The following is a 14,501-nucleotide window of genomic DNA, read 5'->3' on the forward strand; positions in this document are numbered from 1 at the left end:
TAAGACACAGGAACTTTTGACAAAAACATACCTTTTAGTTGGCACTTATCCAGCCGTGTTGATACAAGCTCATTTGATGGTAATGGAGGGTTTGGTGTTGTTTGCATTGGACATCAGTTCTTGGGTTATCTCTACATTGGTCAAGTTAACATTTTTTTGCTGCAAATTCCATCTGTGATGATAATAAATTATATTTCTACACATCACTTATTTTCACAGCTTTAAGAGCCTTAATAAGAGTTGCCTCGTGGGGATATCACTCTGGCTAAGTACAGGATTTGCAGAGCCTCTGGCCCTTAATTATGAGGTATTCAAACACTGGACCCAATAATTAAGGGCCTGGAGATACCTGACCCGGAACCATCAGCAGAAATGCAGGTGCTGCAGGCTGCTTCTGGTCCCACCTGCATATTTCAGCATGGGTGAGCAGAAGACACTCTTTCATGGTCCTTTCCACCTTCCCTTGGGCAAAAATGAAAAGCCCCAAGCAGGTGGTACATGTTTGCAGATTTTTGCCCATTGTTTCCCCCAGAAGGGGGAACACATGAAGAATTGGAATCGGTATTCCAAATTCTGCAAGTTATTCACCATTCTGGAGAACACAACATGTAATCTCTCCCACGAGGTTACCACCTGGTATCTGGCAATTTACTGCAGAGGTAACAAAGAACTCGTAATAGGGGCCTTAGTCTCCAAGCATTGTGAATAAGAGCTATTACTATTACTCAGTTTTTTAGTAGTCAATTGTTCTGCCCCTGAAGGATATGAGAAGCTGAGGTTTCTCTGACATGACCGGTATATTACACTCTGTCAGCAGGGAATGTGCAACTCACAAAACTTTGTTGCCACCACAAATCTATCGTGAATCTTGCCTGAGTTTCTTAGAAGTGCCTCCAGCTAGTGATGGCAACTATGGCTACCAATGTGGGAGAGGGTGGTCTTGGGGTTCCATAACCCCCAAGCTGAAATAAAATGCACACTGGGCCTTGCTTCTCCATCTAAGAACGAAAGCCTCAATTGCTACTTTCAGCAAATTGGTGGCACGAACAATGACTGCTGGGTGGGTCCATCCTGTGGCCACAATGAATGCCCGGGAAAAAAAACAAAGGACCATGCACAGCAAGTGAGTATTTATTAATCTCATGGAAAAGTCCAAATAAAATGATTGACTGGAGTGGGTGGGGTGCAACCATGCCTGGCAGGGGAACTATGTGAAGCTTTGATTAATGCTGGCGACCTAGTGCCTAAATCCCCCATTTTCCTGTGACATGTAATATACGCAAACATTGCATACCCAAACTAATCTTGCCTCCTTGCCTCCATGATCTCACTCTGGCACAGGTCCTTGAGTCACAGGTTCTGTCTTGGTTTCAAAGCTGGATGGGACCAACAGCATCCCAGCTAAGGGAACCAGCAATGTTTCCCCTAATATGCAGGGGGCATTAACAGTGCTCTGCACCTGACACATTGATATTAAATAAGGTAGTTTTATAGCCTGAGGAATGTGGCCATTCTACTAAAGCTGGCATAATTCTGTCCACTGGTTTTAGCCATCTTGATTTCTTTCCTGAAAGACCATATATAGGTTGATCTAGTAGGCTAGTGTAGGCTGTAGTGCTCTTTGCACTGCCAAAATTCTTTGAATGAGACGGCACGGTATCCGGATATTTAATTGCTTATCCCCTTGATTGACAGATGTGAACCAGGAGTGGGAATTTTGACACCTAGAAGGATGTATGTCTATCTCTTTGAGGAACAGCGAGTTGTTCCACATTGAGTTCTCCATGTCTTGAAGGAGACAGGAATCTGATTCTTGTGCGCTTTTGAATGTTCACCTTGACCTACAGCAGTGTGGTGTCAGTGTGGCCTGGTAATTATAAGGTTGAATGCCCTGTAGTCTAACGAAGCTGGGTGAGTGAGCGTTGCTGTTGGTCTCATCTGGTAGCAGGGATCAGTTAATGGAAATCTTCACACTGCTGTTTCTGCATGTTCAAGAGAACATTGTGCCACTGCAGGGTGTCACTCATCAGCCACTTGGAATCTCTATTTAGGAAATGTGTGTGATCTATACTGTTGTGACAGAATAATTTGCTAGAAAAGTGGAATTTCATACCCACCGTTGTATAAGGCTGTCTCAGGCTTTATTTAAACCAAAAGAAAATCCTGCTAGTATTTTTTCCAGGAAACCATGAAACCCCTGCAAAAGGAGGGCTTACCTCAATGTTAGAATAGTTTAGAGATTTGACTGAAAATGAGACTTCGAGACAGACACAACAGTTTTTACATATATAATGGTATGCTTTGTTGTTGGCATTCGTACAGCACACAGTCTACTATTAATATGGTTTGTAGCACTGTCTGTTCTATGATAATAATAATATTCCATATTTGTAAAGTGCGAACATATCACCCCTTGAGGTTTCAAGGCACTGGGGGCTTTTGTGGAGATTAAGTGAACTATTGCCCAGAGTTGCATGATGCTGAGCTGAGCTGAGCTGCCACCAGAGATGAAACCATAATCCCCACGTAACAGAGTCAGCAGCTCTGGCCGCTGTGCCACACCTCTCCCATTCTATGAGGGTCCCTTGACACGCAGTTCTGGAATTTTCATTGCATGATGGATATGGACTCGACTCCTAATCACCCATTGCTTTTGGAACTTGTTGGCCAATCAACTGTTCTGTTTCATGTTACTGGTTACCAGAAAACTGCAACCATAAATGTGTCAGCGCTCATTCTAACAGAAACTAGGCCACATCAGTGGCATTTAGGAGATTTGACTCTTGATACTTGCTCAAGCTGCCAATTGTTCATTAAACATATATATGTATTTAATCTATTCCTCCAGGGTGTAGCAAAGCCTCCATCATTTAACTACTCAGCAATTACACCACAACCACAATAATTAGGTATAACTTTGAATTGTAATCTGTTGTTCTGGATCCATAAAAAAACGATGACATTTTAACATTCGCTTGGTCACCGAGGTTAGATTTCTATCTCAAGTGCTTCACCTGACTTCTGTGCCACAGCCATCACCACCCGAGATGCCATACACAATCTAACCTGTTGTTTGGAAAAGCATTCAGTTAAGATCTACCAACTTCCTTAATCATGGAAACATGAAGTGTGGCTCACCATGTGACAGACTCTGGCCACGTGTGGCAGCACTTTCATGTTCTTCTATTTGTAAACATTGCTACCTCTCCTCCTGCAGGGAAGTGTGATTATTAGTGACTCAATGAATAACGTTTCTCACTGGAATCCCTAGCCATCCTCCCAGCAGGGTGGGCTACACTCCTTAATTGGAAACGGTGTCCCTCTCCTGTTATGAACCACACAAACACCACAGCACTAAAAAATTCAGTAACATGTTTAAAAAAACATAAACAATAGCATTTTGCATAAGCCTGCTTGTCAGGCATGTATACCTTATTTCCAGTTAACTTCTAATTTTATAATTTATAATTATAATTAGTGCCAGTGGTAACATGGTGTCCCTTGCTGAACAGGAACATCTGAACCGTGGCACAGCCATACTACTGGGTTGTCGCCGGTGAGCACATCATTGCTGGTGATAAACGCATTACCACTTACAATTGCCATTAGAGGAAGCAATATCACTCTAAAATGGTGGCAACTACCATCCACAATTAGGTTGGCTCTGAGAAGGTTTGAGACAGTCTTAAAAAGTGTGAAAATGAGAAGCAGCTGTCGCTACCTGAAAAACTGTTGTCATCAAATGCAGAAAATGTACACATGAAACAAAAGAACAATGAAAACTATGTGGGTCTGATTCACAAACAAACAAACAGATAAAAAGTTACTATGGTAGGTTTCCTTATAATTTTAGGACCATTTCTGACTGTTTTGGAATTCAAAAGGTTTGCCGAATATGCTCCTTGAAGCTATAAATGAAACAGTTCTCTGTGGAGTACTCCTCAATCCCGTCCCTATGACTTCCTTTTCCACATAATTTCTATTCACATGTATGTTTGTTCACACAAACATCACCGACCAAGTTCAAATGCACCTGCTAACGTTCTATATATATTTCTCCCTTGAGAAACCTCTTCCTCGACACTCCAGCAACTTTGTGGGTGTTTCCTTCTCAGTTACTTGGTGCAAAATAATTTATTATTGCCCTTGGCAAGTCTCCAGCCATTTCCAGGGTAGGAACAGACCAATAAATGAGGCTGGGCGCAAGCATTCCTGAGCATCCCTTCTGTTAAAAGCCTACAGGAGTAGATTTACTCCCATATGACTTAACACCAAATTGGTGGAATATTATGTATAAATACCTAGAGTTCCAAATGAAAATCCACATTTTGGTAATGCAAAATGTGAATTTACACTCATAAATCATGCCATGTGTGATTAAAAGTTGAATTTACATGTTTCCTCTAGATCAGTGGTTCTCAAACTTTTGACTCCTGAGAACCCCCTTTTAGTCACTACTGGAAGCCAGGGACCACCCAAGCAATTTGTACTATTTAAATTTCAAACATTAAAACAGTAATTTGCAAAAAATACATAATCTGCTCACCGAACAAATATTCGAATTACTAAAGATTTTATTATTATATATTGAAAAATGTGTAAAAAGCCAAAACTTTTAATGGGAAGGTTGGTGCTGCAGCTCAGCGACTAACTTTTCAAGCTTTGGCTTTATTTTGTGGCACCAGTCTCCTGCTCCTGCCATGGCTGGGCTGGAAATCCATAGCACCCCTGGCAAATGGTGTCAGACCAGTCCCTGTACGGTGCACACCAAGTGCAGCGAGTGAGCCTGACCACTACAAAGGAGCCTAATTGGGGGGGGGGGGGGCGAGGGCTCTCCCCCCAAGAATATTGGGTTAATAACATTTGTCAATATATATTGAATTGTATTAGCTTTTAAAGCATAGTAAATGATGACCTTACTGTGCACCAGGATATGACAATCTTTGTGAGGGCTCTTTAATGATTCCCTCACTATCACCTTCCAACAGGGCCTCTTATCTCTCCATAGCCCCTCTGTCACAGGTATTTCATTTGTAGTATGGCATCTCTCATACTATTGTAGGGTGTCAGAGCACTTTACACCACACACATACAGAGATAATGAATCATATGTGTGTAAATCAGTGTATAGAACATGTTGCATAAGGCACAGGAGACTACAAGGTGCAAGATTCACTTGTCATCCATACTGTTAACCATTTGTTAAGAGCGCTTGGTCTGGAGAAGCACAAACTCAGGATTCAGAACATAATACAGTGCTTAGTGTTAACTTTAATAATAAAAATGTATTTCTACCCAAACAAACATTTTTTTTAGCAACATCAGGTTAATGAAAGACTGGGGAAAAACATAACTTACTAAATTGTACCATGCAGTTTGCATGCAGTGCAGTTCAAATGATATGCGTGCTCACACTGCTCACTTCTCACTAGTGAGGTCATGCCAGGTGAGCATTATAGAGGAAGGGAAATCCTTTGAAGAGTAATTTTCTCTCTGGATGTCCCTTCTCTTTTTGAAACTCACGAGCAGCAACATTGTCGTGGTGTCACCAGGGCTTTAAGTGGAAGCTTTTTCAATATTATATACAAGCCATAGTTGCTGCTTATCTATCTTATGCAACTAACAACCATTGACAAAGCCAATAGTCATGACTTGTAGGTGCCATGTTACTTGTTGTATCATATATCTGGATGCAATGAAGGAAACAGCAAAATACAAGTCGGGCGGCACACTATGCTATGCACATATTTTTAGCTCACGTGTTTTAAGCCACGCCCTTAATCAAACTAGCCACGCCCCTTTGATAGACCCCCCCCCAGGTTTTTCATCCCACTTAAAGCCCTTGGTGCAACATCCAATCGCACTACTCTGCAAGCTGAAAAGGTCACTAAGACACATTTCCCAGAAAATCTGAAAAAAAACCGCTGTGGCTCTTGTTCACGTAAAGCTGATTCTGGGACTGGAAATACAGATTTTATAAGATTGGTTCTGACGCACCTCGTCAATAAGCGTCACCCCACACGTCCAGAAGAGATTCCTGGCCTATCAGTGGTATGCTGAAGACCGAGTGACTGTATCTGCTCCCTCGTGCCTGGTAAACGTTTGGCTCTGAAGAATAAGACTGCACTGTTTCTGTGCCAAGGAAGGGAAAGTTCAAGGTACAGTAAGGGACGCTGCTAAACCTTCAACTCGCTTGCATTCCGAGGGTGCGGATTTAAGGAGTTTGGTACTGCACGCACGGAGCCGGGGTGGGCGGGACAATAAATGCCTTTTTTTATCAGGGAAGTCTAGCTAAATTATCTCAGCCCATGTATTCAAGCACCGAGGCGCCCTTCTGCCCTGCTCATCCTCCTAATGCCAAAAATAGTTTGGGATGCTGATGTTCATATCGAATACAAACATTATACTAACTAAGACAAAGTTTATTGCTTTTAAAATAGCTGCTCCTTGAAGTTAAGACAAAACAGTTTTTGTTTTTTATGTTCTCAAAACAAAGATTACTTCAACTTTAGAGGAACATGCAACCTCGTTCTACTAACATCTGTTATTGCTGCTCCATAACTACAGCCACTCAAACAGGATGCCTTCTTTTGTAAAATTATATTTATTAAAGGCTTTTGAAAGTTAAAAAAATATATATATTTCTATTTGTTCAATATAGGTGTAGCACGTCCTTGTTGTCAGGTGTCCTGTGCGACAATGTTTTTGGCGCCCCCCAATGGCCACCTTCACCATGGATTCCCTCACTACCACCCTTTAACAGTGCCCCTCAGGTCTCCTCAACCACTCTCTCTCAGATGCATTTAATTAGTTATATAGCGCCACTCATACCAGTGTAGGGTGTCAGAGCACTTTGCATTACACACACAGTACACAGAGACAATCAATCAAACGTTTATAAATCAAGGTATAGGAAGTGTTACATAAGACAGAGGCTTACAAGTTGTAAGAGTGACATATCCTCTATTCTGGTAAGCAATATAGTTTAAGAGTGCTTGATCTAGAGAAGCACACACTCAGAATTTAAAAATGAACTAATAATAAGAATCGAATTCTACCCAAATTAAACCTTTTTGCAACATTAATCTATGCTCTGATCTATACTTTGCAGTGTGCATGCAGTTCTATGATGAAAGGAAATAGCTCACTGTTCTATATTAGGATTTTAACTTATAAATTGCAAGTAACAAAAAAAGGATGTCTCTTTTAAAAGCAGTAACCCACTGACCTATTTACATTATAAGCACTTTGTAATCTGCATGGCACACGTGCTTTGCAGCAGGCATATTAACCCTCTATGCTACTTTTTTGTGAGTTAGAACCTCAAATGGACAAAACTCCTCTCTCTCTCCAGGAAGAACTTTAATCACAGGAGTTATCTTTACATTTTTTTTGTTGCCTGGAAATTGCTGGAGGAAAGGAACGCGGCAGCAGATGCTTTAAAACTATAATATACTTGCAAACAGGGCACCCCTGGAAGTCAGCACCCGGTGGAGTGGCAGAGGTCGCACTGCCCTACAGCCGGCACTGCATTTTGTCTTGGCAAATCGCTTAATTGATTGCTGTCAACTTACACCTCAATATTGCAGAGTACAAGAACGATCAAGAGGAACAAATGTACTGCTAGTTATAGTATACAGGTACCTAGCACCTGAGAGACATAACATTGGGTCTAGTTTTCTAGGGTAGGGCAGTGTGTGGGGGAAAGACGTGGGGCTAGGAAGGCAAAGCAAGCTAGGTAATGCAAATGTTTGGGCGAGGTTGAAACCATTATGAACCGGTGGCTTCCAGCTGTTTTCAGAGTAGATTGGGCGTGGCGTAGCCTGGGCCAGGAGCGAAGCGAGAACCACAGGTGAGAGCATCCACTTTGAATCAGGGACAAAGCAAAAGAAGATTTTGTGGATTGGAATGCGTGGTGTCAGTGTCACGGCAGACCTTGTCATAATAGATCAGTGAAGGCAGGACAGAGAGCCAGGTTATCAGAACATCAATGAAACATACTGGTATGGACTGAAACTAAAACAAACCCATTGACATAATCTGTAGTTAACTTGTAAACTTTGAAATCGACCTTTCAAGATCTATTTTGAAGATACTGGGTGTGGAATCTTGTACCTGATGTGTAGTGATCATAACAGTACATTGGCGACATTGAAAAGCAAGCAAATTATTGCTATGATGAAGTGTGAGTGCTTCAGGTCTGTTACAAATATCCTGTCAGTACATATACACATAACCACAAACATAGGAACCTACATAAGTCCCTGCCGTACATTATAGGAACATTGCAAATCACCAAGGGGTTTTGTGACCTATAGATAAACAAAGAATATGCCATAGTTCCTTTAAAATGGCATGGAACTTTAAGGTGACTTGGAATATGCTTTTAATGTATGACAGAGGGTATTTTACTCCTTATAGTACATGCTCACAAACTGCTTAAATCCTTGGTATCTTGCTCTTTCACATGAAGGCGATAGTACTTATGGTTGACATGAACAATAAAAGGGAAATCTGTAATGCTCAATTATACACTCCAAAAAAAACAAATAATCATTTGTTGAATCTAGTTATTAGAATCAGTTTAATGTAAGTCAGATTAAAATAGAGCTGTACCTTAGAATGTGTAGACACATGCAGAGAGAATCTATCTTTCCTTCAATAAACTACAGTGAGGAAAAAATAAAGCTGCTGCTGTAAATATTTCCTTTCTGCTGATCACTGCTCATTTTTAGGAAAAGCAAATTTGTGCTTTATCTAGTTTTAACTGCAGCTGTAATTGTGCTCTGTGATCTGTCTTTCATCTTGGCTGCTGTCAATGTCAGAGGACAATATGATGTCACAATTCAACTCTAATAAATTATCACAGTTAAGCAGCTACACCACATCGCTATTACAAGTGAACCGAGATGCCACATATCGGCTGTGATATGGGACTCTGAAGCTGGCTTTAATACAGAGATTGCAGGCGCTCATGTATTACATTTACAAATACTTGACTAAATTGTTCCTTTAATATAGCCTTATTGCCCGCCGTAGTGGGCTATACCGCCTATTAAAGGCCCGCTGTATCGTTAAAGGCCCGAACCAATGGCGAGGGACTTTAACAAAGCAGCGGGACTTTAATAACCGTTATAGCCCTGCTACGAAGGGCTATAAGGCTATTAGAACATTCTGCCACTAGAGGGCAGAATGTTCTAACAAATAAACCAAAGCCTTCAGGGAGAGCGAGGGGATTCAAATCCCCTCATGCTCCCTGAAGCATTTGTTCACAGCCAGAGCTGTGAACAAATAAACATTGGAATGTTGGAGCTCCGGGCTTATACCAGCCACTATAAGCCCGGAGCACTCCATTGTTTTCAATGGAGCTTCCAACATTCCAATCGTCTAATAAAGCTTATGTTACATTTCCATTCATGAGATATTTGGAATAACTTCAAGCGTAGAAATTAGCCTTAGTGCATTTTAGGATGCCATTGTCCCTTCATCAAGTGTATATGACCCTGTCTTTAAAAATAAAATATAAATACAAATGAATGAAGGAGACCACTGATCTCCTACGGTTAAATCCCCAAAATAGTGTGCAAATTTCATTTTGAGTTTCAAATGTTAATAATAATAACCTGCTTATTTCTGTAATTATAATAAACCCTAAAAAAGAGGCTAAGAAAAGAGCTCAGTAATTTTTTTTTTTTTTTTTTATGGTCTAATAGAATTATTATTTTTTTTTTTTTTTTTTTTTTTTAAAGTTTTTATTGTACAATAATTCGATTACAAGCACGGGCCTACAACCACCAGGGCCGGCCGCTAAATACAGAATGAAATATACATTTATCAAAGCTGCAGTCGGGTCCCGGGGCTCGGCCCCGTAGTGACTCCGGATAGGTCCAAAGAAACAGGAGACTTAAATCCAACAAACACAAAAAACTAAAAGAAAAACAAAAGGCGAGGCATAAAGACAAACAGCGCAGATCAGGCGTCCTCCGGGGAACCCCAGTTCAGACCATTAAGCAGCACGCAAAAGGAAGGAGTATCGGGAAGCTGGGGACGGGGGGGGGGCCAAGGGAAACGAACGTCCATATGTAGTCATTACAAAAGGTGCCCGGAACCATCAAGGGTCAGGGGGACATGGCGATATCGGTGTCCACCAGGGGGGGCGTACAGATACCCCCGCGATATGCATTCCATTGCCCCCAGATTCTACCCCATGCCCCCGGCTTACCACGGGCAACATACACAGTCTTCTCCCTGAACATACACCAGTCCATATTCTCCTTCCATACTGACACGGTGGGCGGCCGCTGGGCACCCCAAAGCTGCGCTATATCTCTCTTGGCAATCATGTTCCCCAGGGCCGCCCACCGAATCTGAGCCGCGCTATAATCATTGGGCTCCCACACATTCAAGACACAGCGACGCACCTCCGGCAGCAGCACAACCCCAGTGACCTGTCCCATAACCGTATGTATCCGGCGCCAGTAGTCCGCCACCTCGCGGCACTCCCACAGGATATGAAGAAAGGTGGCGCTGAGCCCACAACCCCGCTTACAGAGCCCATCGTCGGAATATCCCATCGAGACCAAGCGAGGACCCGTCACATACACCCGGTGAAGAATCTTAAGCTGTACCAACCGGAGACGGGCTGGAATGGCGACCTCCTTGGGGGACGACAGTGCAGACTGCCAGTCCTCGTCGTCCAATTCCACCCCATCCCCCGTCCAAGCCTCCCGAAGGCGCACCAAGAGGTCAGCCCGATGGTTAATCAGTTTCTTATAGATTAAAGAAATAGTACTGTCAGGGACATGTCCGTCAAGTATGCGGTCCTCGAGGGGCGAGGAAACCGGGATCTTGGTCCCCTCTCCAAAGACCGAGAGCAGGGCGTGTCGAACCTGGGCATAGCGGAAGAACTCCCTGTCCGTAAGCTCATATTCGGCCTGAAGAGCCGCGAAAGTCTTAACCGCGCCCTTATGCCACAGGTCTCCCACTTTGCTGATACCAATCGTATCCCACTGGTCAAACCCCTTCGTGGTCCAGAGGCTTCCCAGGCGCTCGGAGGCAAACAAAGGAGTAGCACATGTCAGTCGCTCACTCCAGCCCGTGGCCGCAGTGGCAGCCCTCCAGGTCCGCACCGCAATCTTAGTAGGACCCGTAAGGGCCCGGCCAGCCGAGCGGGAGTAAAGCGCCCTGTTATAGTCCCCGCCGGGAAGCAGGAACTTGTCCATCTCATACGCAGGATTCAGGCCAGGCGCATACGTGGCATGGTTAATGGCCGAAAGCTGCGCGGCCCAATAATACCTGCGAATGTCGGGAAGCGCGATGCTCCCGTCGTACCAGGGGAGAGTAAGCTTAGCAAGAGCAATACGCGCCCGCCCGTCCCACACCAGTCTCCTCTGCAGGCTCTCTACCTCCCGAAAGTAGGCCACTGGGATGACGTCGAAGGAGTTCTGGAGTGCATAGAGGAACCTGGGAAGGGACATCATTTTGAACAGCGCGGCCCGACCCAGCGGGGACAGGGGCAGCCTGCACCACCGGGCCGTGTCCTCTCGCAATCGCCGAAGCGGACGCAGGAGATTCTGCTCATAGCGAGCCACCGGATCCAGCGAAACGTATATCCCCAGGTACTTAAAGCCGCTCAGAGATACCTGGATCGGAAGCCGAGGCGGCAGGAGAGGAGGACCACCGGAGATCGGATATACGCAGGATTTAAGAGCTCAGTAATTAATGGTAAAAAATAGTTTTGTCAAGTATTGTCATTTGCAAACGAGAAGCCTTAACTATCAGCAAGCTTTCGTGCACTTTTTTTGCTCTTTTTCAGTGCTTGATCCCCTTTCAACACCTCTTTAAATTTTCACTGTGGTCCACACATCCTGTTACTACCCGCATCAAACACAATTTCCGGTATTCAAGTTGCACGTCAGACTCTAGTGGATCACAACTTCAATTTTCTTTACTTTGTTCCTCTACACATATCTTTTATGCACACCTGAATATTTGCCAGTGGTTGAGATTAATTAAGGCGTTACATCCATCACATTTTGTTTTTCTAAGTGAGAGTCCTTATGTGAAAAGGGCATGCTCAGATATGGGTCGTGTGCACCATGTGCCATTCGACTCAAGCTACACCTCACTGTTCTTATTAGGTCAGAACTTAGGGGCTCATTACCATGGCGGGTGGACATCAGTCCACCCACCATCGTTGCAGTGCTGGGACCTCCTGCCAGATGTGCGGGGGTCCCACCACACATATTAGGATGCGCCCACCATACTAGCGGTCGCATCCTGGGCTTTTAACATTGTGGACGGTGCTGCTGGCTGCAGCACCGTACGCAATGTTTAAAGTGCTTGCACTGCATTTCCCTGCACTACGTGGCAGGCACCACACAGTGCCTGCCACTTGGTGCATGGAAATGCAGGGTGGTACCATGGGTACCCCCCAGTGCACCCCCCACCCCACACAGAGGGGGCCCGCAATGGGCCCCCGACTCCATCCTCCACCTGTCTTTTTGTGGCGGGATGACTGTCGCAAAAAGACAGGCGGAAAGTCATTCCGTAATCTCTACGGCGGTGCCTGCAAGGCACTGCCGCAATGCTGCCCTGTGTTCTGGTTCCGCAAGGCGGGCGGAAAAGGACCGCCTTGCAGAACCGCGGCGGACGGACTTTCCGTCCGCTGCGGACACATTGGGATTCCCATCGCCATCCTAATTTGGCGGTGGGAATTTCCTGTGTGAAGGCGGAAGGACGGCCATGGCCGGCCCGGTGGTGGCGTCCTTCCGCCATCATAATGAGCCCCTAAGTATTTGTGTATGTTTTTTTTTATCAATTTATTTTATTTATTGTTTCAGCTGTCAGCCTTGCAATCATTTAAAATGATGATTTGAGAACACTGGACATACCAAATCTACATCGACTAAAAACATAAACAGAGCAATCTGCTAACAGCAAAATAGTGTCTAAACACGGCATTCCATTCCGAAGAAAATCAGTCAGCAAATTCATCAGATATATAAAAGTGCAAGTGCAGTAAGATAATAAAAGTACTCATTTGCTGGGGAGGCTTACAGCCTTAAAACATATACAACACTATCAATTAAATTGCATAAAATATTTAGTAGTTGTATTCCTTCCAGGTAGAAACAATCTACCAAGACACCTACTATGAAAAAGTGCAGTGCAGGCAGATGTTGGGGAACCATGCAATTTAAGTAGGAGCTAGAAGCGTGTTACATCAAGGAATATGGTCTAATCAGCAAAGGCTATCTGGTTAAGCTAATACCTAACGTAGTAGGCATCTCTCTCAGGCGAGGCCACATAACCCATAGAAATGATGCTTCAGAATTGCCCACATACATATCATCCGAGTTAGGTCACAGCACCAAGGCTGGTTTAACACATCTAACCCCGTACTGTTTAAAAAGGCGGAGAAGCCATCGTCGCGGTGAGGCATCAGATTTCTTACAAAACGGAATATAGTAGGTTGGGTTGTCTATCCCTCCAAAGCTACAATCACAGTGGAGAAGCCTAACAGCGAGCACATGGATTGTAATGAAATAATCCCTGGTCGGTTGGATACCCAGCTGAATTTTATATACAATGTTCACTTCATTTCGGAATACAACACATTCAGGTTTTCGGAGCACGGGGGGCTATAAGTGTTACTGAAATAATTGCTAGTGATAGAACCTGGTTTCAACACCAGGCATTTTTTTATCTGCATATATTAGTGATACTGGGGCACATGCATCAACATAAGGAATTGCGATTCCTTAATAGCGATTATTACTGAAGCGCTATTTAGGAATCTCAATTCCTTATGCACGTAGGAATTACTAAATAAATTGCGATTCCTACACATTCCCTATTAGCGAATCGCAAATTGCGATTCACTAATAGGGAATGCTTTCCCATGCATTCCTATGGGCCTAGAGGGCCGAAGGAATGAATGGGAAACCATTTGCAATTTGCGATTATCAAAAAGGTCATCGCAAATTGCGCATGCAATTTCAAGGGTGCTAGGGGGTCAAAAGGCCACCCTGATGCACCCCCAAAATTGGCATGTGTGCACATGTGGCGCACACACATGCCCCAAGGGCATGTGTGTGCACCACATGGCACTTAGAAAATGCAATTTTGTGCATTATTCTAAGGAATTACAAATTACCATCAACTTGAAGTTTATGTTAATTTATGATAAATTGCAATTAATAAATGCAAAGTCACATTCTGAGAATGCTTCCTGCATTGCATTTAGGGAATCGCAAATTGTGATTCCCTAACTGCATTTGCAAAATAGGTGATCGCAAATTTTTGATTACCTATTGTGCGAATGGCTTTGGGCGTGATGCATCCCAAAAGGCTAATTGCCGGTCGCAAAGGAGCTTATTCTGCGAATCGGCCCGTTTACGACCGGTAATTAGGTTGATGCATGTGCCCCACTGTTCTTTAATCAGATGTGCAGTATCCTGGGTGACTCTACTGAGTGCTTCCCACAGGGACACCATCTG

General features: G+C 43.8%; 1 protein-coding gene across 2 annotated transcripts in view; it reads right to left on the bottom strand.

Annotated features, from left to right (window-relative positions):
* The window catches only part of DOCK8 (dedicator of cytokinesis 8), a 567,196-nt gene that overhangs the window by 228,415 nt on the left and 324,280 nt on the right, over window positions 1-14,501 (bottom strand). The window lies entirely within an intron of this gene.

This window comes from Triturus cristatus, chromosome 2_1 (genome assembly GCF_964204655.1).
Source record: "Triturus cristatus chromosome 2_1, aTriCri1.1, whole genome shotgun sequence".
Classification (NCBI taxonomy): Eukaryota; Metazoa; Chordata; class Amphibia; order Caudata; family Salamandridae; genus Triturus; species Triturus cristatus.